Source organism: Polypterus senegalus, chromosome 14 (assembly GCF_016835505.1).
Source record: "Polypterus senegalus isolate Bchr_013 chromosome 14, ASM1683550v1, whole genome shotgun sequence".
Lineage (NCBI taxonomy): Eukaryota > Metazoa > Chordata > Cladistia > Polypteriformes > Polypteridae > Polypterus > Polypterus senegalus.
Window position 1 is genome coordinate 84,857,585 of NC_053167.1, and position 27,231 is coordinate 84,884,815.

General features: G+C 38.0%; 1 protein-coding gene across 3 annotated transcripts in view; it reads left to right on the top strand.

Annotated features, from left to right (window-relative positions):
- Window positions 1-27,231, top strand: part of astn1 (astrotactin 1) — a 1,272,040-nt gene that overhangs the window by 635,000 nt on the left and 609,809 nt on the right. The window lies entirely within an intron of this gene.

Here is a 27,231-nt window from a genome sequence, read left to right on the forward strand (position 1 = left end):
ACCTCACCCAATGTTGTAGAATTACAACACAGACATAACAAGCTCAAAATCTAATTTGTTGAATATATTCCACAATAACTAAGTAGCTACATTGGCTAGACACTGTAATAAACACACAGAAAAAAATTTCAGGCATTTTACTTCCTTCAATCTTTTTATAACCATTCCAATAAAACACGGAGATGAGCATCAAAGAAAGTCTGCGGGTTGAATGAGTTCAAGACCAGATGGCCAGGTATATATACAAATTTAATATCTAGTAGCATTGTAAGGCTAAACAACATGACCAATTGACTAAGTAAATATGGTCTTTTTTAAAACAACATTTACAAGTGTATTTTTAGGAGAAATAAAATAATGTTATGATTAAACAACAGTGGGCCTTACAGGGCTTGGAATTAAAATGCAATGTTCTTTAATGAAATTTGTGTATGTTTGTTCACCAGACAGAAATGTGTGTGTATGTTCATCCTAGACAAGCAGATCAACATACTTATGTCATGTGTCTTGGGACAAATTGAGGAAAGTAATTAAGTGCCTCTGCTTTGAATAAGAGTGACATACATAAATATTTAGCTTTAAATGGCATTACAGTTCTGGTATCTGCTTATCTCAAACTGCACAATATGATCCAAGTCACTGAGGATGCTGCACTATTATGAAAACAATTGTACCAGCCCACTTTGTTATTAACAATACTTGAATGATCATTTTTTGAGATGATGTAATATATTTGTTGTCTGGCTTTATAAGCCAAAAACTGGAAGTGATGTCAGTCTGAGGGCTGGAACTGGACGTGATGTTAAATCAGACAGGTTTTCCGTATTTGGCCTGCAGAGATAAAAGAGACAGGTTTAGTGTACCCTGCCACCCCCCTAGCCTGGCAGGTAATTACCTCCACTTGGTCCACTCAGCTCCCTCCTAGCCAAATCAAAACATTAATTGTAGAATAAAAAAGTTATGTAACCTGATCATTATTTTCTATTGTTGTAGCATTTGGCACAAATTTTGCAATATGAACATCCATCCATCAATCCATTATCCAACCTGCTATATTCTAACTACAGGGTCACGGGGGTCTGCTGAAGCCAATCCCAACCAACACAGGGCACCAGGCAGGAAGCAAACCCCGGGCAGGGTGCCAGCCTACTGCAGGGCAAACACACACACCCACACACCAAGCACACACTAGTGACAATTTAGGATCACCAATGCACCTAACCTGCATGTCTTTGGACCGTGAGAGGAAACGGGAGGAAACCCAAGCAGACACAGGGAGAATATGCAAACCCGGATCTCCTAACTGTGAGGCAGCAGCGCTACCCACTGCACCACTGTGCCGTCCGCAATAGGAAAAGTTCAGTTAAAAGAGAAATGCTGCGTGTTCAGTTAACAAACAGCATTGGTAGCTCAGACTTTTCTGGATTTTTAAATAAACAGCTATACTTCTATCTATGTCTATGTCAAGTGTTAATTATATTACAATTAGCGTATGCAAAGTATGGACTTTGAATTAGTCAGCCATGGAAATATTGTGTTCAGTTGTGACAGGGAAAGTGACATTTAGACCTTTTGGTTTTAAACTTTTTAAAGGCTGCTTGTTCTCTGTTATTACTAGTAACTGCTGTGTTCAGAATAACATCAGTCTTTTGCATTTTTTGTTGCACTGGCCCTTCCGTATAAACAGAACCCTTGCAAATTGAAAGTGTTAAATGTACAGCAACACAGTCATAAAGTGAGCCGAGAATACTTAAACCTCAATAAACTCTCTATTTTCAAAATGTGATGAAAAGCGTGAAGTATCAGTACAGTATTGGTTCGGTTGGAATGTAGATATGCATGAGATTTACATTTTACAGTAAAATGTACCACAGAATATTCCCTAACACCTTAAAGCAGCAAAACCTAAGTATCCATCTGAAGATAAACATTTTGTTTATATTTTATCTGTCAGATGACCATCTGAATTGTTCTCTTATCTTCTTGATTTAGTTTTTAGTAAACGAAAACATTTGATTCCATCTTGTACGAATATGTTTATCCCCCAACATTATAGCTCCTTTTTCAGCATTTTACATAGTAGGCCCTTCTCAGCTAAATAGTTACTTTTGATAATTACACAAGAAAATTACAGTGAGTCCAATTGCTATTTAAAGCCGATATCACATTATGCTACTTCTAGCCACAGGGTATGTCAGATTTCTCAACCGCGTTAGGTGATCTTGTTGCTGGACCATGTCAGTTTAAATGAAGATACTGCCCATGTCACATTTACTGACTGAGCACTGACTTTCCAACACAGGTGTGCTCATTCCTTTTCTGACAGCCAAAAGCATGCATGTACAAAGGGTTAACAGCTACAGCAAATTCAGTCCCTATTTCTACTCTTTTTTTTTTGTTTTTTCCATTCTGTAGAATGTGAAACACAATGAGGCACATGCGCTTCTCTTCTGTTTCTGAGGTCCAAAACATACATGTTCCTTATTCCTTTGTCTCTGCATTCTCTGCACTGTAATTCCAGATGCATGTTCATTGCTTGTCACGTCTCATTCACACAGAGCCTGCCACTGTGACTAAAGATAAAATCAAACCTTTCTGATTTTATTGGAGCAAGTCCAAGACTAGTTGGACCGAGTTGCTGGTATGTCACATTATACAACCAGCTTCAAGGGATTGCACCACCAACTGCTTCTGACTTGCTAAGATGAAGGAAATGAAAATCACTGGAAACGTCATGTAATGTAATAGAGGATTAAGTTGCAAAGGTAGTTACTGCAGAGCTTACAACAAGATCTAGCAACTGATGGTAGACTTCAATGGTAAAATTCAGCCAAGGACTTGAGCAAACATTGTTTATATGTACTGGTTATGTATTGTTAGCTTCATGAGATTTTCAACTTCTCTTTGATAGTGACGTATCAACTGCTTTTGACAGCAAGCAAAATAAGGGTTATTCATGGCCATCACTCATAATATTCTTGGGTCTTTCTTATAAAAAGAAAAACTAGATGGAAAAATGCAATTATAGCTCCTAAACTGCATCTAATTTTTGGTAGGTTTATAATTTAAATTACCACTTATCTTATACACTGGTACCCTGTCCATGTGTTGTTCATGCTTTGTGCATAATAATTGCTAGGATGGACTCCAGCAACCCAAGAACCTACCCTGGATGTGCAGGTTAGGAACAGGGATGGATGGATGGATTCATCTTATTAGTGACTGGTGTCACACACGTGCGTATGTAAGGCAGCTAAAGGGACTAAATGAGAGTAATTCCACGCTGGACCAGGGGGTGGCGCAGTGCCTGCAAACCGTTCACATCAAATTCCGCCTGGCCCTGATCACATCACTTCTGGTTCCGGGCTTTCTGATGATGTCACGTCTGGGTCTGAGCCTATGGAAGAGGACCCTTCTGCTTCCACCCTTGATGACTTCACTTCCCTTTCTGGCCTTTAAAGCCACCATATTGTACAAATCTCATCAGTTGCAGCCAGAGAATATTATACAGGGTGCTGCCCCTAACCTTTTTATGACTCTTGCATCTGCTTTTTGTGACACTGGGCACTTGTAATTCTCAATCAAGCACAGGGCTCTGAGGTAATAAGTGTTTTTCATACATTTCCACAAGATTCCTGATTTATTATAGATGTGATCAATTGTTTTCTATGATAGTACAAATTGCCAAATTGATATATTGCAATATTTTAATACAGTCATTTAATTGAATTTTATAATGTTAATACGAAAAGGTGAAATATAACATTATTTTTAAGACTAAACCCACAAAGCTTCAAAATAATAATTGCTTAATCATGCCATTTCTTGAGTTGTGGCATAAGATGACCACTGCTTAATGTATGGCACATATCACAATTGTATTTAACAAGCAATTTGCTTTTTGAGGTGTTTTCATCATTCTCTTGTTTGAAGTTTTCAAACTTAGTGAATTTTTTTTATCGAGTTTTTGTTTTGTTCTTTCTAAAATTCTAATTGTATCCTTTCATCAGTACTAAGAACAATCAAAACTGATATGCTAACCAAAACTAAATCCTTAACCAGAGTTACATATTCATTATAAATAATCATTTTTGAGTTTTTCAAGTCATTGAAATGATAAAAATGTAGGTCTTAAAGTTAAGTTGTGTTTAAATCTTTTTCAATTTGTAATCATGCCACGTTCAAGTGATGCTCAGGTGCACGACATGTTAGCCTAGCAATGCACCACAGCCACAAAATACAGGCACCTTATATTAGAATTACATAGAATGAGAAAATAGTTGAAAAAAGATAATATGCACAGATACAATACAGAAAACAAACAGAATGGGTCAAGCAAAGGCCAGATGTGTTGCTGACACTTCCTGAGGCTAAGCTAATTAGTTATCTCATGTGACGTGGTGTTAAACCTACTCCTAAGGTCACTTCTGACCGGGCCTCTTAATCACTTCCAGGAACAGGGGCTGTATGTCTTTGGTTATTTTGCCACAAGACTTTAACACTCCATAGCAACTACCAATGGCCTTACATCCCTGAACTTTCAGTAGTCTTAAAAGAACCTGCTCTTTGTCGACCTGACTTTAAAGGGCAACACAGTCTCAGTTCTTCATTTAGAGAATAGGGGTTTGCCTCTAAACAAATTGCAGGATTGTGAATGGCCCTTACCTTTCTCTATCATTAAAAGTACAATATGGTCCCACTTTGTGACAATGTGCTGCCCTTTTTCACTCAAGAGGTACTCTGCCCTCCTGCCACCCCTCCACTGCTTCTCATCATACTTAGTCAATCATCTCTGGCACCTGTCCGTCCCCAATAATAGGGAAACATTGTGTTTTTTCCAAGGCTGCACCTCTTATTCTGTGCCCACCCTTTTATGCCTACCTGTTGCCTTTCCCTGAAATTCAATACATGTACACAATTTACTTTTATCCTTCCTGCCAATGCAGGTTTTATTTTACATTTTTGAGTCTTGCTGGCCCCATTTCAATGCAACACTGCTCCCTGGCAAACTGTCGCCAACAATGCAATTTAATATAATGTTTTCAACAGCCATGTGTAAAAATAAGTACACCACAATGATCTAATGTTTGCCCGTTCAAATACATTGAAAAAATCAGTAATTTCCATGGAGTGTACTTATTTTTTCACATGAATGTATTGTCAATGTGATCAAAAAAAATACAGAACATGAAAAAATAAACTGCCTAAGAGACTTTTCCATATCTTGCTTGAAAACACAATTTAGACTTTAAGTTAATTTAAATGAGAATATTTTTCACCAAGAAGTTAAACAGGTACATTTGTTGTTAAATCCTGCTGTTTTCTAGGAATCGGTCAACGTCCTGTTTACCAGTGCTGGTTTTGTGGGCCAATCTGCCGGTACATATAGCAACATTCAGAAATGTTATACAATGAACTCTTACGCTGCCAGTTAGGTACTTTACCTGAGGTCAATTTCTACTTCACTACTACAGCAAGGTTGTTGTTATTTTTTGAGTAGGTGGATTATCACATTTAGAAAGCAAACTGATTTAAAAGACAGTCATGTTTTATAATGGCTTGTAAATAAAGTGATCCTTTTCGTTAAAAAAAAAGCTTTTTTTTACATTAATTATTTTGGGTGCTGTCTCATAAATAGCTAAACTGTTTTGAGTTTTGCCAGCTTAACAGATAATTGCTTTAGCTTTTCAACTGTTTTGGTTGTTGTACTAACAATGCCTTAATTTGGGCATTAATGAAGACAAATTAAAATTGTAATTAAAAAGGGTGATAAGACATCCCATTTAAGAGATAACATTTCCCTGACTCAAAACAATTCTTACAGTTAACGTAATATCAAAACAGTACCTTCTAATTACTCGCTAGTTTCCCACAAGTAAATATTCGTAGCACGAATACAATTCTGGCATATAACACATGCTAGACTGGAAAACTAGGACAAGTCATAAGGGGCCAGTATGTATACACTGAGGCATAACATCCTTGAGTGACTGCTGGATTACTGCATTCTGCATAAAGTTGCAGAGACCAACTTAGTCTTTAATTAACAACTACTAAGATCTATAGCACTGGACTGGGAATATCCATTGTCTTATGTAAAACTATGGTTACAATTTATAGCCTTGTTCAACTTTTTTCATTTGACATAAAGGCTGGAAATTCCCTGGGTACTGGAGTCACAGTAAAAATCTCAACCGTTCTCTGTTTTATAATTTAAACAACAGTATTCTCATTAAAATGTTTGACTTCATTAGGAGTGTAATGAGCACGAAGTAGCACAATTGACACAAGTACACAAGAGACTCAAAATTAGGCAAAGCAATGTTTTACACAAGAAAATAAGATAAAAATCCAAATTTGGTTAGAAAATGTGGCACAGTGGTTAGTGCCACTGCCTCTTAGCTTCATTAATTTGGGTTTTACCTGCTCTCTGTTCGCCGTTAGTGTGGAGATTGTCTGTTCTCCCAGTGACTATAGTGCTATTATCCAGGTACTTTGATTTCCTTTGTCATCATGTAGGTTAGTTTAACTGGGCCATATGTATCAATGAGGTCTCAAAGATTTTGTTCAAATTCTCTCCCAGGGACTTTCTGTTTCTACTTTTGCATGCTTTTCCTGTGACCAAGTGTGCTTTTCTTCAGGAAGTCTGCACTGAACCCACCCTTCCTCACCTCCCCGCAACATCCAAAAGATATAATTTATGGACTCTATATTGGCCTGACATGAATGACTCTGCGTGTGTGAATGAGTGTGCCATGTGATGGGTCAATGCCACGATTAGGACTTGTTATTCATTTTAAGTATGACCAGAAGAAACGTTTAGAAAAATCAGCACACGTCATAAACAGGAAACGCAATTCACATGGGACTGAGTTTTAGAATTGAAGATCCTCCTCTCCCCCTCATTCATTGGTCAAAAAGTTCTGTCTTTGTTTCAAAAGAGTCAGTCTTGTGTAGCATGCGTTCCCTGTTTATGAAATATGCTGTTTCCAGAAGTGAGTATTTACCAATATTTTTGCACAAATACCTGTGTTTTGCAACTAGTTAACTAGCAAGTTCAAATAATGTGAGATTTTTTCTTTCATATCGCTTGCTGCTGTACAACATTGGTCACCACTGGGTCATATCATATCATAAACTTTGAGATTAAGTTTTTTCCTCAGGCATTACTACAAAACAAGTGAGGTAAGTAAAATTTAAAATAATATCATTTTTGGGTTGAACATTCCTTTAGGCCAATTTGGAAAATGGCTAGATGTATGTGTTAAAAAGAAGTTTTTGTCTTCTTGCAAATGGTGAAATTTCCCTCTGCAGAGTACCGTTTATCTGAGCCTTACATTTAATTTTGTATAGCATCTTATCAGGATGAACATTATCCCAGGATACTGTATGAGGACAGGTACACTGTACACTTGTTTACATATATATTTTTCATAGAGTGGAAACAGAATTTGAACATGGCTTGAAGTACACATCTTGGAGTGCACATCCTTATTTATTTAGTGTATTTAATCCTCACCAACAATAACTGCTAATACGTTGCATTTAGTTAGTTTTCCATGGCATTTGAATCAACACAGATCTTTGCATTTTGGCTTATTAGCTGATTGCTAACTGATCTTGTTTTTGCCCCAACTGGTTTATTTATTTAATTCAGTTTATTATTATATAGTGGGAATCCTTTAACAATTCCTGAGCATTGCAGACGTAAAACAAAATCCCAAAACAAATCTCTGAATAATTAAACACTGTGAAGTATCTTCATAGGATATTTAAAATTTTCGACTTAATGTAAATTATTCATAGGAATAGTATGACTTTATTAAGCAATGCCAACAAAGAAAATAAAAACAAAATGTACATTATTTCTGTATAGATTTCTTTTGCTCTTCAACACCTTTCTAGAGGAGGAGTTCAGAACAGGCAAATATTGAAGATGATGATGATAATAATTGCATTTTCTCCCCTGGGTCCATCATCGCTCATTGCACCTTCACTATTAGATCCTATTTCAGTTCCTGGAGGGATATGTGACTGCAACAACATGGAAAGACTCAGAGAAGACAAGGACAATGAGAAAAACTTTGTAATCGCCAATTATAAATATTTCTACAAATGTTAAAAAGAAACTTTAAGAGCATCACTAGCAGCTCTAGTAAGTTATAACATATACATGTTTAAAATCCACTTACTGCATAGGAAACCAACTATGTTGTGTATTTCTGCTTTATAAACAATACTTTACGCCACATTTAAAAGCATTACCTCCTACATAGACATGTATCTACATTAATTGTGTACCATTTAATTACAAGGAGTCAGTAACATCCTTCCTAGGATTTCCGAAGTGCCATTTTAGTTCTTACCAAGATATTATAAAATGTAAGGCATTCCTTTTATTCTTATAATAACAGTGCCAATCTCATCCTAGTTTTAATGGTGGTTAAGACATATGTGACAAGTGCATAGGCGAATGGTGTGAACACTGTCTCATTTTCTAGCAACCTCTAATTTTCAGGCCCTTTCAACCTGCTCTGTCACCAGCACAGGCTGGGCTCAGGGACCTTCCAAATGCCAGAGTTACTCCACACAGAGAGAGAGCCATCTCAAACTAAATAATGCTAAAAATAAAAGATATTGAGGGCATTCCTCAGCAGTACTTTATGCAGGAACTATGTATTGCTTACAAAACAAATTACTTTCAATATGTACCTTTACATATTTATCAGTTTTCATTGTTTTCTTTCATTCTTTAGCACACTGGGGAAATATGCTGAACTCCTATTGGAAGATAATTTTATAAAATAGTACTGATGAGAAAAAAATAACTGGATTTTTTTTTCTATTTCATGCTAAATGCTGTGCTTTGCTGAAAGCTGGCACTATCAGTTTTGTCCAGTAAAAATGTATAGCTTATAAATTATTTAAGATGTTTAGCTTTTAATGCTTTTAACTTTGTTTTAAACAAAGTCTTAATGTTTTGTGTTGTATCATGTAACAATAAAAAAAACTAAAATAACAATAATTACATTAAACTAAAATTGTCTACATTCCACAAAAATGCAACACTTTCAATTGTAGTAAAGTAAAATTTTGGGGTTTTCTTTCATTATCATTGACAATTGTTTTAATCAAATCTAACTTAATATAACTGCATTAGGCAGTTATGGCTAATTGAATTTGCATATGTCAACAGAGGCGTAAATTTTGAATCCTCATTTTCCTCTTCTTCTTATTCAGGACCTCTGGTCACACAAATGTTTCCTTCATTTTTACCCAATGTCACATCTCTAACTAGCTGAATGGATACTAATCAGTTACAGTGCTTAATAATAATAATAATAATAATAATAATAATAATAATATTTTATTTAGAAAGTAATCCAACCTCTTCCAAAGAACTTTATTTGAATTATAAGAAATAAATATTATTCATAGCAATTATTTTCTTCACAAACATTAAAATTAGAGAGAGAGACAGAGACAGAGGGCAAGGTCAAGGAGGGTTGGTAGGAAGTCATAAGACATGTGATCATATTGCCTTTTTAAAGATTGGACGTAACTGGAGTTACAAACCTTCAGCTAGCCTAAAAGAAGTGGATGGATGTTGAATGTTTAAGGCAGGCAGTGTGAATGCTGTCCAAGACGCACAGCCCATTATGGTCTCTTAAAGGCTAATATGTACAAAGAAGCCTGAGATAGCTATGTGAGATTCTGGTCTGGTGTCTTTGCAGCACAAGTAGTGTACCCTATGCCCCTGACTCTTAAGTGCCTTATTTGGACAGAATTAGTTTTACATCTGGAAGAAAGGTAGAGTAATTATTACTGGAGGACCCCTATTATTTTAGTCCTGTCCAAATTCCTCATGTTCATAACTATTTACAAGTTATATGTTGTGATAAAGAATACCATGAGACATGATAAAGGTTTGGGGCAGCCACCCGTATAATGTAACCTGGCTGCAAAAGTTTAAATTGTTGAACAGAGATGTTCATACAACTGAGTCCAAAACAGAACTGGCTTAAAACAAGAAAGATGGCAGCTTTAAAGGCCCTCTCAGGAAGAGATGTCATCTTTAGGGCCAGAACTGGAAGTGATGTCGTCTCTGGGCCCGGACCCAGAAGTGATGTCATCGAGGGTGCCGGAATCTGGTGGGTTTTCCCGGGAATAGTCTGCAAGTAACTGAGAAAGACCGTCAGCACACTCCGCCACCCCCTGGTCGGTGGTGGTATTACAATTACTCAGGCCCTTTAGCTGCCTCCTACTCGCATGTGTGTGGCAGTGTTCATGTCTCAGTAAAGATTTCTGAGACTTTTACCTTCAATAAAAAGTCTGTAAAAAATTACTCCAAGTTAAACTGGTCCCATATGAATTGACATGTCAGTAAAATTCCCATCATTTGAGTGATTCAGTAGTAGTAAAATTCCAGAAGAATTCCAGTAATATTTACTTTGCCTATTGCCTAAATGGAAAAAGAACAACTGTCAGTACTCCCTGTAGTGTGTGCTGAATAGTGGGGGTTGAGTTGGAGTTCCAAAGATGATCCAGTATGCTTAATTTATATGAAAAAGCGAAGGAAGTAGTGACTGGTGGGCAATGTATGGGAACAGAGAAATTGTTATAAATAAGGATTCCTAATGTTATCTGAACTGATGGTACACACTGGAAAGCATTCCTTAAATGCGAGGAAAGGGGAAATGCTTGTAGAGAGTACCGGGGCATACTGGCACGCTTCAATCACTGAATTTACCCCACTTTCTGGTGTAAAACTAATCTTGTAAAGGCTTTAGTCTGAATTCAGAAAGGAAGTTCATGGTGAAGTCTTAATTGGGACGAAGCTACAGTATAAAGTTTAAGAATGTTAGAAAGAGATAGCCTGAGAGAGAGAGAGATGGGAGGCTAACAAGTGAGGCAGGCAAGAGGCTTAGCCAACCTACCAAAAAATTATGTCTGCTCAGGAATATCAACAGAGGGCCTAGGTGTTCCTGTTTTATTCTTTACATCAAAATGTTCATTTTTGGTATCTTTGTACATATTCCATTTATGAAGAGCTTCCTCCTATTACAGGTACAGAAGAACCTGATATCTTATGCGACAAACTGTATGCAGAGTGGTGGTGGTGAGAGCATTATAGTTTGAGGCAACTTTACAGTGTAATGAATTTGCATTTTGGACTTCATTGAGTTTATTCATGTTATTTTTGAAATTTGTGCACATTCATGCTATCTGTTAAGTCATTGCTCTGGCAACTCACTTTTTTTGCTTTTGGGTGGTTGTCTCCATTTTGGGTCAGTCTTTTGATGGCTATGACTGTACTGTTTACATGCATTATGTTGTCACTAAACACATGACATAGAGATCAAGTGATGTATTGTGTTATCACACCCTACCTATAATATACAGGGGCACACAACTTCTGATACTTAAGTATTGGATCCTTCCTTAAAGCGGACAGGACTTCAGATTTGTAATCTCCTTTGTAGTAAGGTATAGTCAGAGTTTAATCACTAACTTGAGTGTCTTTTCTTTTCATTTATTTACCTTAAAGTATTTTATAATTTATTTTTACTTTTGTGAATATATTTTTATGCTTTGATTAGGCATTTTAATTTATTAATTCAGTCAATTATTTTCCATGTTATTTATATGTTGGAAAACAAGGGGCTCTATACAAGTATTTGAAAACATTTCCTTATGCTTTTATTTGTAGATCTATCTCTTTTTGTTGGGTTTTCACCACCTTTTGAATGTTTTTATGATTAAATGAGTTTTAAATTCTGCTTTGGACTTTGGCTTCTGTCTTTGGATTACAGACTTGTTTTGCATTCTGATTTACCTCTTTGTGTAACTATCTTAATTCTTTTCTTTTTTGTTCTTGTTTTTTAATGACTATTAGGTTAAGAAAAGTCTTAAATATAAAGGAACTTTGTTTTTGTGTTTTGTGTACTTTACAGCTGATTGCTGGAATGTAAATAATTGTCCTTCAACTACAAAATTGGTGTGGCTCTGTGAAGAACAGAAACCTGATGATATCAGAGCCATTTAGTGTATTATACCCCGTAGATCCAAATACACCCTTAGTAAAGGACTTATTTGGAGAATTCTCTGGAAAACTGTTTCCTTTTAAATTGTTATATAGACCATTATTAGAAATCTGCTGTGATGAATTTGTGATTAATTGTGATTATATAGTGTTTTGCATCTCATTATGTGATAAGGATGGTTCTCCTGTTTGTCATTAAGCCAATCAAAATTTTTTTCATGAACCAGGAACCAATGTGAAGCAATTTGTCAAAAACCTGAAACTGAATCAAAAATGTATTTTGTACCAAGACAATGTTCAGAACCACTTGAACAAATCCTCAGTAGAATGGCTGAAAAAACAGATACAGTTATGAAATGGCTGTGCTAAGTCCAGATCTAAATGTACAGAATTTCTGTACGGAAACTTGAAGCAGGCTGTGCCCTTAAACAAAAGACTGTTGAAGCTGTTCCATGTGGACAAGTGGGCAAAGAGTTCTCATATTAGATATAAGTGGCTGAGAGACAATTATGGGAAATGCCTTCATTAAATTATTTCTGCCAGTGGAAGCAATGCCAGGTGTTAAAGCCAGAAATGTATTTAGTTTTCTCTTAATAGATACTAGTTTCAAAATGTAGTTATTCAGTGGTTTTGTTGGATTTGTTCACCTTTATGTTCACATAAGGATCAGGCTTTATATCTTTCCTTATGTTAAAAGATAAAATCATTTTAAGGGGCGTGCTTTCTTTCTCATATTTCTGTATCATTTTTCATTTTTATACTCAGGCAGATGTCTTCTTTGTGTCACAGCTCATTAAATCTGCTCCCATTTTTCTTCCCATTTATCTAACTCAGTTTTTCTCTGTTTCTTATATTTTCAAAACTACATGCGTAACTTCATCCATTATCCAACCCACTTTATCCCAACTACAGGGTCACAGGGGTCTGCTGGAGCCAATCCCAGCCAACACAGGGCGCAAGGCAGGAAACAAACCCTGGGCAGGGTGCCAGCCCACCGCAGGGCACACACACACCAAGAACATACTAGGGACAATTTAGAATCACCAATCCACCTAAGCTGCATGTCTTTGGACTGTGGGAGGAAAGCGGAGTACCCGGAGGAAACCCACCCAGACACAGAGAGAACATGCAAACTCCACACAGGGAGGACCCGGGAAGCGAACCCAGGTCTCCTAACTGCGAGGCAGCAGCGCTACCCACTGTGCCACTGTGTTGCCCATGTATAACTTAAATTAGAAATAGTATGATTGTCATTGTGTATTGTTAAAATCTAGCTAACCATTTACAGAATCCACTTGATCCAGTGCAGGGACATACAAACAGTAGCTCAAAGTGCTTTACATAATAAAGAATAGAAAAATAAAAGACACAATAAGAAAACAAAATAAATCAACATTAATTAACATCGAATAAGAGTAAGATCCAATGGCCAGGGGGGACAGAAAAAACAAAAAAACTCCAGACGGCTGGAGAAAAAAAATAAAATCTGTAGGGATTCCAGACCATGAGACCGCCCTCTCTGCAAGGATCCTACCTCAAGCATATCCTGCACAAGACGTGAAACCGCTCTGGATGGGACACAATCCAATAGTAAAGAAAATCTCACACAAATGCACATTCACAATTCTTTTCTTTGCAGGATGCAAATCACTATTTTTTTCCTTCTGATAATTATTTCATGTAAAGAAATGATATAGTAAAGACACAGTATTACCATAGAAGTAAATTTGTATCAAAATCAGCTGTATATATTTTATTGTGTGATTTGCCTTCACTCTAGAACTTGCATATTCTTAAGAATAATATACTGAAATTATTTACCAGTTGGAAATTAGTTAGCATATTAAACCAGAACTACACAATACTGGAATCAATTAGATTAGATTATACAGTATAAACCCCAACTGGAAATTCACATGTATATATCAACAGCAGAAACAAAAAACAAGGACACAGGACAGATAATACTGCCGACCAATCAATATGTAAATAAGTACACATAAATCAATGTATATTGTGAAGAAATTTTAAAATGAACTTAAAGTGTACGACCGGAGGAGACATTGAATTGCTTAGTACACCTGGCCTACTCCACATCTTTGGAATTTGCACATTCTCCCTGTGCCCACTTTATCCAAAAACTATAGTTTTGAGCTAAAGACACAAAGTTTAGATTCCGTTTTGCCTTGTAGTTGGCCCAGTGTCAGTGAGTGTGCCTTGCGATGGCCCGGCACTTTGTCCAGATTTGGGTCCTGCATTGCACCTAATGCTCTTTAGGTAGACAACAGCTCTGAAAATCTTCAATCTAAGGAAAAGGACTAACAAAACAGATTGATTGTCATTGTAAATCCCTGGAATATATTTTATGGTCAGTTAATGTGGTTATTGATAGAACTAACCTTTGAAAACAAGTAAAAAGATTTCTTCTTATTATTTGTTTTACCTTTATTTGTAAATCTAGATTTATACATGGGCAGAAAATTACAGGGCAAAATGTGCTTATTGTATTGCCTAAAGTTGTGACTGCCTAATGACTCAGATAAATGTGCCTTTTCTTATTACTAATATCATTTTAACAGCTCAGTGGTTTGAGAAATCTACTCTTTCAAGTTACCGTAAAAATTCCATCTCTTAATTGTTTCACTGCTTCAGACTTACTATTAATTACAATACTGCTCTGTAAGTGTTGTGTTATGAAGTCTGATGTGTTACAGTTGCAGTGGCAGTGCACCTAGAAAATAAAGAAGTGTGTCTACTGGTTTGCTCAGAAAAAGCATTCTTCCAATATATTTATACATTTCTTCTGTTTGCACGTGGTTTGTGTTGTACAGTTAAATATTGTTTTACTTAAGACACGCACACTCAAACCCACATAACCAAATTAAGTGTCATTAGAAGTCAAAGCCTATTCTGTCAGAAGTGGGCACAAGTCAGAAAACACCCTGGACAGGGTACCAGTGCATTTTAGGGCACAATATAGACCCACCAATCCACAATCTACCAAGAATATTTGGGGAGGTTGATGGAAACCCCACAAATACACAAGTATGGATTCCTCTTAAGGTTCATTTCTAAATTATTTGAGCAATTAATATTTAAATTTATAAAAAGTATACAATGCACATCTATAAGAATGAGACATAGCGGTCCATACAAGACGTTTTTGAATTGATTAGGACAGACATCCTCAGAATTAGTACACCCTGATCAATGAAACAGAGACTCATCCAAGTGAAGGTTTAGAGTCAATTAAACCACTCATATCATCAAATCCAAAATTCATTTAGACTGCACATGACTAACTTTCTCTTCTGCCCTTTCAGCACATGCTCATTATTTCATTTAGCCGTATATTTATTGTTACTATTCAATGACCCTGGCATCTATATGACAATAATTAATTCAATCACATAAACTGGTTGCCTGTGATAACCCAGGATACCATACATGTTCCAGATAGTCATGGCAGGAATCCAGGTTATTGTACCCTTTTGCTTCATTCAAGGAAAAAAAAAAATCATACCTGGACACCCCAATCGTATCTTTCCTCGGTTGATGTTACACCTCTGTGTAACATCAGGGTGGGTTTATACTTAAAGGTATCCTACTTGAGCAGAAAGTGAAGTACTGTAGTTCCCCAACAAACTCCATTTTGCTATCGGGCCCCTGTATTCAAGATCATGCAAGTTATAGCCTACATTTTTGTTGTATGGGACTAAAAATGAACAAAGTCTGTATAATATTTTCTAGTTTGCATTGCCTCATGAACTCCATAGTTTAAGAGTTCAAAGTAAGAAACTAAATAATACCTTGTAGATCATGTGTGTGTTCTTTTTATATATAGTTCTCCTGCATTTCAAAGGTTAAGGCACATATATGTTCAACCTTTCATTTAATCATTTTCTGCTATCAGAAAGCAGTTTTCAGAATTCACATTTAATTGCAGTTCACACATTTAAGTGATGAGCAAATTACCCGCTTTATTAATCTGTAAATTTCCTGCCTGTTTTCAGTGCGTTGACATCTGTTCAGTTTATGTGGGAGTGTATTTCAAGTATTAACCATGAGTCCCTGTATAGAATGCATTCATTTGTATTTAAATTACATTCCTGTTCACTGCTTTTGTGCAAGTTTGAACAATTTTATGTAATTTAGATGTTTATTTCTAGGAAATGATTATGTGAGGAGCTGTCAAAATCATTTTTAGTCATGAAAGAAGCAGGGAATATTAGCAGAAGTTACAGAGAGAAGGGAAAGTTTTGATAAAAAAATACTTAAAAAAATTAACTTTTTGCCAGGGTTTCTGTTGCCTTGCTTCAAATTATATTTCATATATTCAGTGGAACATGGTGCAATAAAAAAAGAAAATAAGCACATATGCTGCACTTTTAGTACAGTATATATCTGTCAGTTAGATGATTACCTTTATTCAGTTCTTGTTAAAAGGCAAGCATACAATCCCATAGTCTATTATAAAAGCAAATTGATAAGAAAGATAAAATCGGCTTTGCACTGAGACTTTAATGAAATTCCAAAATTGTTTGTTACAGGCAGTTTCACAAAGAATGCAAAGAAAATGAAAATGTTGTTACTTCTAAATACCCATAAAAGCTTCCACATTACATGAGACAGCTTTTATATTCCAAATGGATTGGTTTAAAATGTTTTGGGATTAACATTGTTTCAGACTTGTGTTATCTACAGTATTAAATTATTTATCAGTTGCAAACTACACAAAATAGGTCATTTTTCTTTTCTTTCTTCACTTCTAAGAACCAGTCAGCCTTTGCTTGGTCTGTGGACTAAAAGTGTTTTCTTTCTGTGCAATGCCGCACAATTTGCTTTCTTTCATGGATGCTTAGAGTACTGGAAGAAATGTCCATCCGTGGAGTGTTGGCTTAGTGGGAGTTGAAGCCAGGCTTGAGTCTGGTTTAGCGGAAACTTGTCTTCCTTTAAAGATTCATAAATTGGCTGCTTTTGGGTTAGGTTTAAAAACCAGATAGTGCTTTGTGTTTTATATTACTCAGCGTAAAATGAAACAAAGGACAGGGAAATGAGAGTTGAGGTCCTTTCAAAGTCCATGGGATAAAACAGAAAGAACAATAGCGTTGAAAATAGGATTGACATTTTGATTTGGTCTGAACTGCTGGTGGAACTCTTGATTATAAACTGCCCTACCCAGAATGCGTGTGGTTTTGCTTGGCAGGAAAATAACATCAGTGGTCCTCTGAGTTTTTCTCCTCCTCCATTCTAATAATTCAGAGGAGGTTGATAGCATGCAGTGATAAGTGTTTTGACAAACCCACCACACTGTGAACCAGCTGGATTTGTACCCGAATGCAGTGGATGACCCATCAGCACCACAATGGAATAGTGTGAGGTTTTTGACGGTGGCTGTAGTCCCAGTCCTGACACCAACCCCCATGTTTTCCATGCAAGTTAGGGGACCTGCTTGCAGGGCTGGATGGATATTAATGTCATACCCAGGACAGAACAATTGCAGTTTAAGGGCCTTGCTCAAGGGCCCAATGGAGCAGAGTCACTTCTGGTATTTATGGGATTTCGAACTGGCAACCTTCTGGTTGCTGGTGCAGATCTCTAGTCTCAGAGCTAATAAGACAGACAGAACAAAAGTAAGCGGTGGTATCGTGCTTAATTCCTTCCCCGTATTAGTCTATCTCTTACATCTGTAAAACAATCCCTATGCCCACATGTCTGAAACACCAGGTTTAATTTGTGTAGAAGTAACGGGGTGCTTGGAAAGCAAGGGGTTGCAGGGTATAAAGAGATTAGTAAGGTAGGCAGGGCACAGGGCAGTCTCGCTGAAGAATTCTTTAGATGTGAGAAACCAATGTGGGCAGTGAAAGAACAAACTGTGTCAAGTACAGTATTGTGCCTTGATAGTAAAACCTCAGAAAGAGTGTAATCATGGGTGAAAGCCTGTAATGGGCGCCTCACGCGTATGGTACACTTCAGGCTGTCGAGTACATTCTTAGTAATTCTGTGATATGACAGATAGTGATAAAGATGACAGAGGACTGGCAGGCAGTCAGTGCTCTCCTGCCCAGCCATGATGGAGCAGTACATGGTCCTTTTATAATCTGTTGAAGACTCTGGGGCTTGCTAGATTGAGTAATCTTCTGGTGTAAACCTTGTCTGATCCCTAAAGTGATTTGGAAGCTTGGCCAGAAGTGACCCTGACAAGAGTTTCAACTTGACTCACTGTCACTGCACTCTATATGGGAGAAACTGGACAAACACTCCGCCAGAGAATGAATTTGCACAGGTTCCACATTAAACATGGCAACACAGATGTTCCTATAGTGGCCCACTTGAACAGCCATGGACACTGTGAGAGGGACTTTAAAGTCACAGAGCTTATGGGCAGCTTCAAAACATAGCCACAGAGAAAAGAATGGGAAGTTAAACTCATGCTAAAATTTTATACATTACAACATGGTTTGAATAAAGACGAGAGTTTTATGGCCAGATATGAGGATTGTTTGCATCTCTCAGACTGACACATACAACCTGTTTAGAGATCCACATTGTTTTGAAAAACTCATTAGAAATTTCTAAAGACTTTGTTGAACACTCTTATCCAAAGATCTTGACCATACATTGTTCTTCTCTCTTGTTAAATGAACCCTAGCCTGAAGGAATCTCTTAATTTTTTAAATTTAAGATTTCTCACTTAAAGATTTACCAATGTGGTTTCTTGTCCTAGTGTGTATATAAACACAGGGAAGTCCAGTTTCTGTATTACATCTTGCTGAAGAAGGGGCCTGAGTTGCCTCAAAAGCTTGCATATTATAATCTGTTTAGTTACCCAATAAAAGGTGTCATTTTGCTTGACTTTGCTTGATTCAAGTTACTGAACTATTACAAAGTCAAAGTGAACTTTATTGTCATCTCAACCATATACAAGTATACAGATAGACGAAATTGCGAAGCTCAGGGTCCACAGTGTAACAACATGATGTGCAAATAATAAATTAAAAATAGAATTAAAATTAAAAAATTAAAAATTAAAACACAAACAAGACAAGACATTGTGCAAAGATAGGACAAAGAAGTAGCAGCAATATTGATGTGTAAGATATGTAATATAATAAATAAATAAATAAATAATAGATATAGATAATACAGAAATTATCAGTGTATGATAATAGTTGTTTAAGATGTTTGTAAACAATGACAGGTCAGAATGTTTCACAGCAGAAGGATATTAAGAGTGTCAAAATACTTAAAGGTCAGTATGAGATTTTCAGTTCTTTTCTACATGCACACTCATCTTTGCAAGACAGTGGTTTTAATGTATAAATGTTCTGTTTTTAAAGGTGGTTGAGGCTGTGTGGAAGGTCCCAGGGGGCAGCCTGGCAGATTTGGCTTTGATGCTGCAATATCTTCTCTTGGATGGAAGAAGTGTGAAAAGTCCATGTGAGAGGTGTAAGGGGTCCTGCACAATGCTGCAGGCCTTGTGGACACTGCGTTTGTAAAATATGTCCTGTAGTGAAGGGAGAGGCACCCCAATAATGTTCTCTGCTGTCTTCACTATCCTTTGCAGGCGCTTGTGGTCGGATATGTTGCAGTTTCCATACCAGACAGTGATGCAGCTGGTCAGGACACTCTCCATGGTGCCTCTGTAGAACATGGTGAGGATGGAATGGGGAAGACGTGCTTGCTTCAGCCTCCTCAGGAAGTGTAGTCTCTGCTGGGCTTTCTTGATTAGTGATGAGGTGTTATGTGTCCACGTAAGTTCCTCAGTTATATGCACATCGAGGAACTTGGTACTCCTAACAATCTCCACATTTAAACCATTGATGCTGAGTATAATGTGGGCAGGACGTGATTTTCTGAAGTCCATAATTATCTCTTTTGTCTTGTCGACATTGAGAGATAGATTGTTGTCTTTACACCATGTGGAAAGCTGTTTCGACTCATCTCTGTATGCCCTTTCATCATCCCTGCTTATCAGTCCCAGCACCGTTGTATCATCCGCAAACTTGATGATGTGGTTGGTATTGTGCGTGGCTGTACAGTCGTGAGTCAGCAGGGTGAACAGCAGTGGACTAAGCACACAGCCCTGCGGTGCTCTAGTGCTCAGTGTGATGATGCTGGAAGTGTTATGGCCCATCCAAACTGACTGGGGCCTTTCTGTCAAGAAGTCCAGGATCCAATTGCAGAGGGTGGTGTTCAGGCCCAACCTGCTCAGTTTTACAACCAGCTTTGGAGGGATGATTGTGTTGAAGGCAGAGCTAAAATCTATGAATAGCATCCTGACATATGTGTCTTTTTTAACCAGATGTGTCAGGGAGAGGTGAAGGGCAGAGCATATGGCATCCTCAGTTGACCTGTTTGAGCGGTATGCAAACTGAAGAGGGTCAAGGGAGGCAGGGAGATTAGTCTTTATGTGTGACATGACTAACCTTTCGAAGCACTTCATTATGATTGGCGTGAGTGCAACTGGTCGGTAGTCATTCAGGCATGTCACTGATGACTTCTTCAGCACTGGTATGATGGTGGTCGACTTGAAGCATGCTGGGACTGACAACTGGCTCAGAGGTGTGTTGAAGATGTCTGTGAGGACAACAGCCAGTTGACTGGCACATTCTTTGAGCGCAAGACCAGGTATGTTGTCAGGTCCTGCAGCCTTGCATGGATTGACTCTGGATAGAGTCCTCCTCGCATCTGTTATGGAGAGACAGAGTGCTTGGTCAGTGGAGGGAGGTGTTGCTTTTCTCGCAGGCTCTTTGTTCTGCGCCTCAAACCGTGCAAAGAAGTTGTTCAACTCATCCGAAAGGGAGGCATCACCATCACTGCTGTGTGGGTTGGGCTTGTAGTTTGTAATTGCCCGAACGCCCTGCCACATACGACGTGCATCTCTGGTGCTGCTGAATTGTTTGTTGATCTTCTGCGCGTATGCCCATTTAGCTCTCCTTATAGCGCGAGACAGGTTGGCTCTGGTCACCCTGAGGGCGGCCTTGTCTCCAGATCTGAAGGCTGCATTTCTGATCTTGAGCAGCTTGTGCACTTCTCTTGTCATCTGAGGCTTTTGCTTGGCTCTTGTGGTAACATCCTTGGTAACAGTAACATCCTCTATGCATTTGGAGATGTAGCCAGTCACAGAGTCTGTGTACTCCTCCAGATTGATGGAGTCACCATCCATAGCAGCCTCTCTGAAAATGTCCTAGTCTGTCAATTCGAAGCAGTCTTGGAGAGCTGAAACTGCGCCAACCTGCCACACTCTGATGCTCTTGCGGGTTGGTTTAGTTCGCTTCAGCAGGGACTTGTATGCAGGGACCATAAAAACGCTGATATGATCTGAACAGCCCAAGTGAGTGTGGGGTAGGGCCTTGTAGGTGTCAGGAGCGCTTGTGTAAACATTGTCCAGACAGCTTCCCCCTCTAGTAGCAAAGTTCAAATTCTGGGAGAAATTATTTCAAGTTGGCATGATAGAAGTCTCCGGCAATAATGAAAAATGCCCCGGGGTGCTGAGTTCCGCTAGCACCTGGTTAGCATTTGTGCTAGGTGGGAGGTAGACAGCAACCGCCGGCACGCAACTGTATAACCTCGGCAGGTATTAAGGCCGACACCTTACTGATAAAAACTCTATCAGCGGGGAACAGTGTCGCGGAACTGAGGCAGCGTTTGTACACTACTCTCTGTTCACATAAACACACGGTCTGCCCCCGCAGGTCTTACGGGACAAAGAGGCGTCTCTGTCCGCTCAGAAGATGGTCAGTCCGTCTAGCTGGATGGCCGAGTCTGCAATGTTTTCCTGGAGTCAAGTCTCAGTGAAAATAAAGATGCAGCAGTCTCATTTCCCACTGCTTGGCCCCCTGCAGGTTCATATAATCCAGCTTGTTGTCCAGCGATCGGACGTTCGCAAGCAGAATAGACGGTATTGCAGGTCTGGTGGGGTTAATTTTTAGACTTGTGCTAACACCACCGCATTTACGTTGTTTCTGCTTCCGATCACTGCGCTTGCATTTTTGCCAACTCAGCTTCTCAGGCTGCCGAAGTAAGTTTGAAGATGGAAAAATAGTTTGGATCAAATGTTTACTGATGGGAAGAAGTGAGTGTGTTTATGTGTCTATATGTGTAAGAGAGAGAGAAAGGCAGAGATGGGAGAAGAAAAGTTAACATTTTAAAGTGGTCCTGGGAATGTGTGTAAGTGGGAAAGACAATCCACCAGACATGACACACAAGATAAATACCTGAGAGTGCAGTACTTTATGTTCTCTCTGCGTTTATCTCTACCTTGTCTGTTTAATATGATAAACACCCTAAAATTGTTATCTGTGCCTCCCACCATATTTTTCTAGTTGTGGAGAGAAAGCAGGAGGGTATTGTCTGTTTTAATCGAAGATAATAACCAATGTAGACATTCCGTTTCACTATGGATTTTGTAAAAGTGGGTTGACTCTTTTGAATAAGCCCTTAAAGCATATGTGCAGGTTCCAAAACAAATGCATAGGCCAAAGAAAGTTTCTCTTCGAAAACAAACAAATAACAGGCTGTAAACACTCATTTCATCTCCACTGAGTTTTGCCATGTAAACCCTTACTCTCTTCAGATCTTTGTTTACCAGTGCATAAGATTACACTTAACTCTTCTCCATTCTCTTATAATTTTCTGCACTCTCATTGTTGATCTCCCTGTCATCAACAATGGGATTCACCACTATGCCCTGATCAACAGCACTGAATTGGTTGCTCCAGTCCAAGTTAGAATGATGTCAAAGCATTTATGCACTCTGAATCTTAGCACATCAGGGGTATCATGTATAATGCCGTGCATAGAACTCGCACTATAACATGGCGTAAGCACAAAAGCCGAAATGTGTTTACGCACAGAAAAATCCAGATGCAGGAATCTGTGCGTACTCCAACTTCCACGTTCTTCAGTTACATAAATCCCGATCAGCGTGAAAACTAACGCTCGTGCACGCGCATTATGTAACGCCCCAAATCCTCCCAGAATTACGCCTATTTGAATATGCAAATCAATATAAATCGCCCTTAAGCGCAGCCTTCTGTGAAAAGACAATGGGAAAAGCACGGGGAAAATATAAGAATTTCAGCGAATACCAAGTGGAGGCAAAGGAAAAACATACTATTTGTTCAAATAAACCGTGGTATAATCAACAAAATGAAGTTGATCGAGTGACATAGCGTGTTGGAGAAACTTGAAAGCTCACATTCACAAAATCGCACAGTGCCGGAAATAAAAAAGAAGTCACATATCAAAGTTGCCGTGAAAAGAAGAGTTGTAAGCCCACTGTCTGAGTGTCATATGGAAGTTTATTAGGGTACAGAGAAAAAAGGCACACGGTGGGGAAAAAGCACGAAATGCCAACTTCAATCTCGACATTTCCACTTTAATCACATAGTTTATTTTGTCATTTAGTAGAACATTATAAACTTCATCTTAAAATCGTTTAATTAACCAGTTTCTCAAATCACATCGTAATTAAAGTAGCACGTTAAATGCTTTGTTTTGTATTTGATCTTCTACTCGTATGTGCTCTATGTGTGTGAATCACTACTTGCTTCTTAAACTGGCTCTCTTCCTCCAACTGGACACAGAGTCCATTACATTCGTGATATTACAGCTCTCTGAATAACTAAAATACTGAGATGTATACGTGATGTCATTTTCATGATGATAGGAGCTAAAGCACATTATTAAACATGTGTTTCACTTCGATGAAATAATTTATTGCAGCAGTACTCAGGGGCGGCTCTAGGCTTGTGGTGGCACTTGGCAGAAGAAGAATCAGTGGCTCCTTCGTCGGCCAATGTCAGTAAGGTAGCTTATCACGGTGGATGGCCACGTCCGTTGCAGACACTGCACAGCAGCCTCGTGCTCATGACAAGCTTTTATCTTTTGTCGAAATTTGTCGCTGCGTTTTAGCTGTGTTGTTATTTTCTCTTTCTGTTTTATATTCAATATATATTGGCGTGGCTGCCCCAAGAGTCCTTGCTTTTCTTTCCACAAGTAACCGATCGCCATACAATCAGCTCTGTAATAGACGTTAAGCCATCTGTAAGCTTAGCGTCGATTCTTCAAAATGTTTAAAGAACATTGAAATATCTTCGTAGTACATGTTTAATTATTCTATCCTTCACGACACTCCCAGTGAAGAATGTAGATTATTTAAATGAAGTTAAAGTTTTATGTGTATAATTTAACAAACATATTTTGCTGTATTTCACCTTAAAAATGATATTGTCATCATATGTAAATACGCGCTTTATAAAGTGGCCCAGGTTGTGAGATATTATAACTGTAGTGCAAGTTTACAGTGGGGTGATTGTACTTATAAGTACAAACCGTTCTACAAGGAGCAATTGATTGAGTGCATTTAAAGTTCTTGGGATTAAACTGTTTCTGAACTGCGAGGTCTGTACAGGAAAGGCTTTAAAACGTTTTGCAGTGGCTGAGACAGCGTGTCCTTAAAGCTGTATGCCGATAATTCTCTTTCCGATCAGCTGCTGCTGTGATTCACACTCAGATACAGTGATATAAATACTCCAAGTCGTGCAGTGAGAGTAATATGAAAAAAGATGATCCGCTGTGGCAACTCCTAACGGGAGGAGCTGGAAGAAGAAGAAGAAGGAGAAGTGAGAGTAACAACGCTAAAGCAGTTATGGTATTTGGAATACTATGGCTGTTCCCTGGACCATTATATTGTTACGAGTTAATTACAATCAGATGCATTACACTAATAAACAATATGCGGCTAGTTTCTGTGTATTTATAAAGCCGCGTCATGAAAATAATGAGTAATAACACAAGAACAGTACCATTGCTTTGACGCTGGGTGCCGCCAGTTTGCAAAACCGAGTGGAGAACTTGCGTACGACAAGGCATGAGGTACCGTGGAAAAGTGCGTGGCTTTACGCCAAGTGTAGGTTTTATACATCGTGATTTGAACGTGGAAAAGTTCTTACGCAACATTTCTGTGCATACGCACCGTTTATACATGAGGTCCCAGGGCTGTAAAAGAGACCAAAGTCAATCGTTCTCTAAGTCAACAGACTTCTATGTATATGGTTCAGGCCATAAAAACCTGTTAAGAAGACAGTCTGCTTACTGTTCTAAAATCTATTAGCATTTGAAGACAAAAATCACTCACCTTGGTGGCTTCTGTCTAATTTGAAAAAAAAAAATTAACAATGCAAAGGAAATCAATAAAAAGAATGGAAACAATTGAATCTATAGAGGGGATGCCGGCACACGCATATTAATGCCGTTCCACCCTGTTAACAACACTTTTCGCAAAATTCGCCTTAATCCTACACTTTCTTACACTTGTTTTATTTTCTTAATTGTACGTATAGATCATGGATGCAGCTGACTCAAATTGTATGGATTTAAATTAATCAGGTCAGCTGACTCCATGAATTCTGTTAAAAACCAACTCAAAACTCATCTGTTCAGGAAGGCTTTTAGCTTTACTTGACTTTATTACCCTTCTCTCAGTTTACCTCTCTGTCAAAATGCTCATGTAACCTGTGTGTGTGTGTGCTAGACCATCAATTATGTTGTCTGTTAGGCTTTTTTCTCTGAATGTACTATCTTACTCTTCTTTATTTATTTATCTGGTTTAGTACAATGCTATACACTGTATACCCTGCTGTTCTTTCTTAACCTCTGTGAAGTGCCTTGAGCATGGGAAAGGCGTTATATAAATAAAATTTATTATTATTATTATTAATAATATTAATATTTAGTGGTTTTTAAACTGAATCAGAAAATCACTGAGGTGAACGTGTGCACACTAGATGATCTTATTGTGAGATGTTTAGAATATATTTGCTGATGTTGAACAGCAAAGAAAAACTTGATCAGATACTTCCCAAAGATGCAGATAGGCCTCCTTCATCCCTGGTTTTAATGTGCATTTGGGGTAATTTGAAAATGAGATGTCACTTGACCACATTAAAATCAATGAAAATGCTCTTGTGGTCAAATTATGATCAGATCTTTTAGACCACATTCAGTGACCACCATTAACATTTAAGTATAAACGCATCAGTGGAAGCTGATTTGAAACTTGTGCTGGAAAAGCAGCATCAGATCTTTCTTTAGACATGCTGTGGTCAATAGAAACCCAGTTTAATGCAAGCTGTACATGTACTCCAGGTAAACTTATTTGGGGTACAATCCCAATACAAATCTCATGTTAATGCCACTTGTGAAGTAGGCCTTGGCTTAAATGTGTTCAGTATCTCTTATGACACACTCATTATTCCATTATAACACTTTTACTATAAATCATGGTTATTAGGGCACTGGAGTGTACTTCAGCACCTCTGAACACAAGACAGAAACCAGTTCTAGATGGGGGAATTGCTGAATAAATATTGTAAACAGTACAGGTGTGCAAAAATAAAATGCAAGTATAAATATGAACAAAAGAAAATGTAAAAATCTGACTCCTATCAAATGGTTAACAAATAATTAAGTGCAGGGTTAGTTGTAATTAAGAGCATTTTTTCATTTCCTCAAATTAAAGTGCTTTCTAGTAAACATTTTTAAAGTAAAGAATTACAGGAAAACCATTAAATTAATTCATTAACAGCATTGCCTCTATCAATGTGAATGTGAATAAAAAAGTTGTTGTATACTGTAGATCACAAACTCCATTCCTGCATCATCATATTGAAGAAAAATGTTTGCTCCCAGCAAATTCTCAATTAGAGTCCTGATACTAAAGGAACATTTCACCTAATTAGAGGCATTGAACTCTACACTGAAGGGCCAATCACTATTAGCATTTGTTGAGCTTATGGACAGAGCCCCAGCAATTCTACTTAGGATGATTTTGCTCCATGAGTTGGACTAGCTCCAGTGGATTTCTGGCACTTGCCCCTTTATTTCCACTGGTGTCCACAAGTACATGATTCACCGCTAAGTTGAAAGAATTCTATTGGATCAGCATTATCAATATCTTTGAAGATTCTGAAAACCTGAATTAGGTCCCCAAGCAGTCTGCTTGAGACTAAATTGGTTTAGTCATCCGAATCTGTTGGAATAGGACATGTCCATAAGTTCTGAGATGATCCTGGTTGCTCTGCTCTACACAGCATCAAATGCTGCTTTGTCTTTTCTGTAGCTTGGTGACTAGAAGTACTCACAATACTCAAGATTCGGTCTTACTAGTGTATTATATAGTC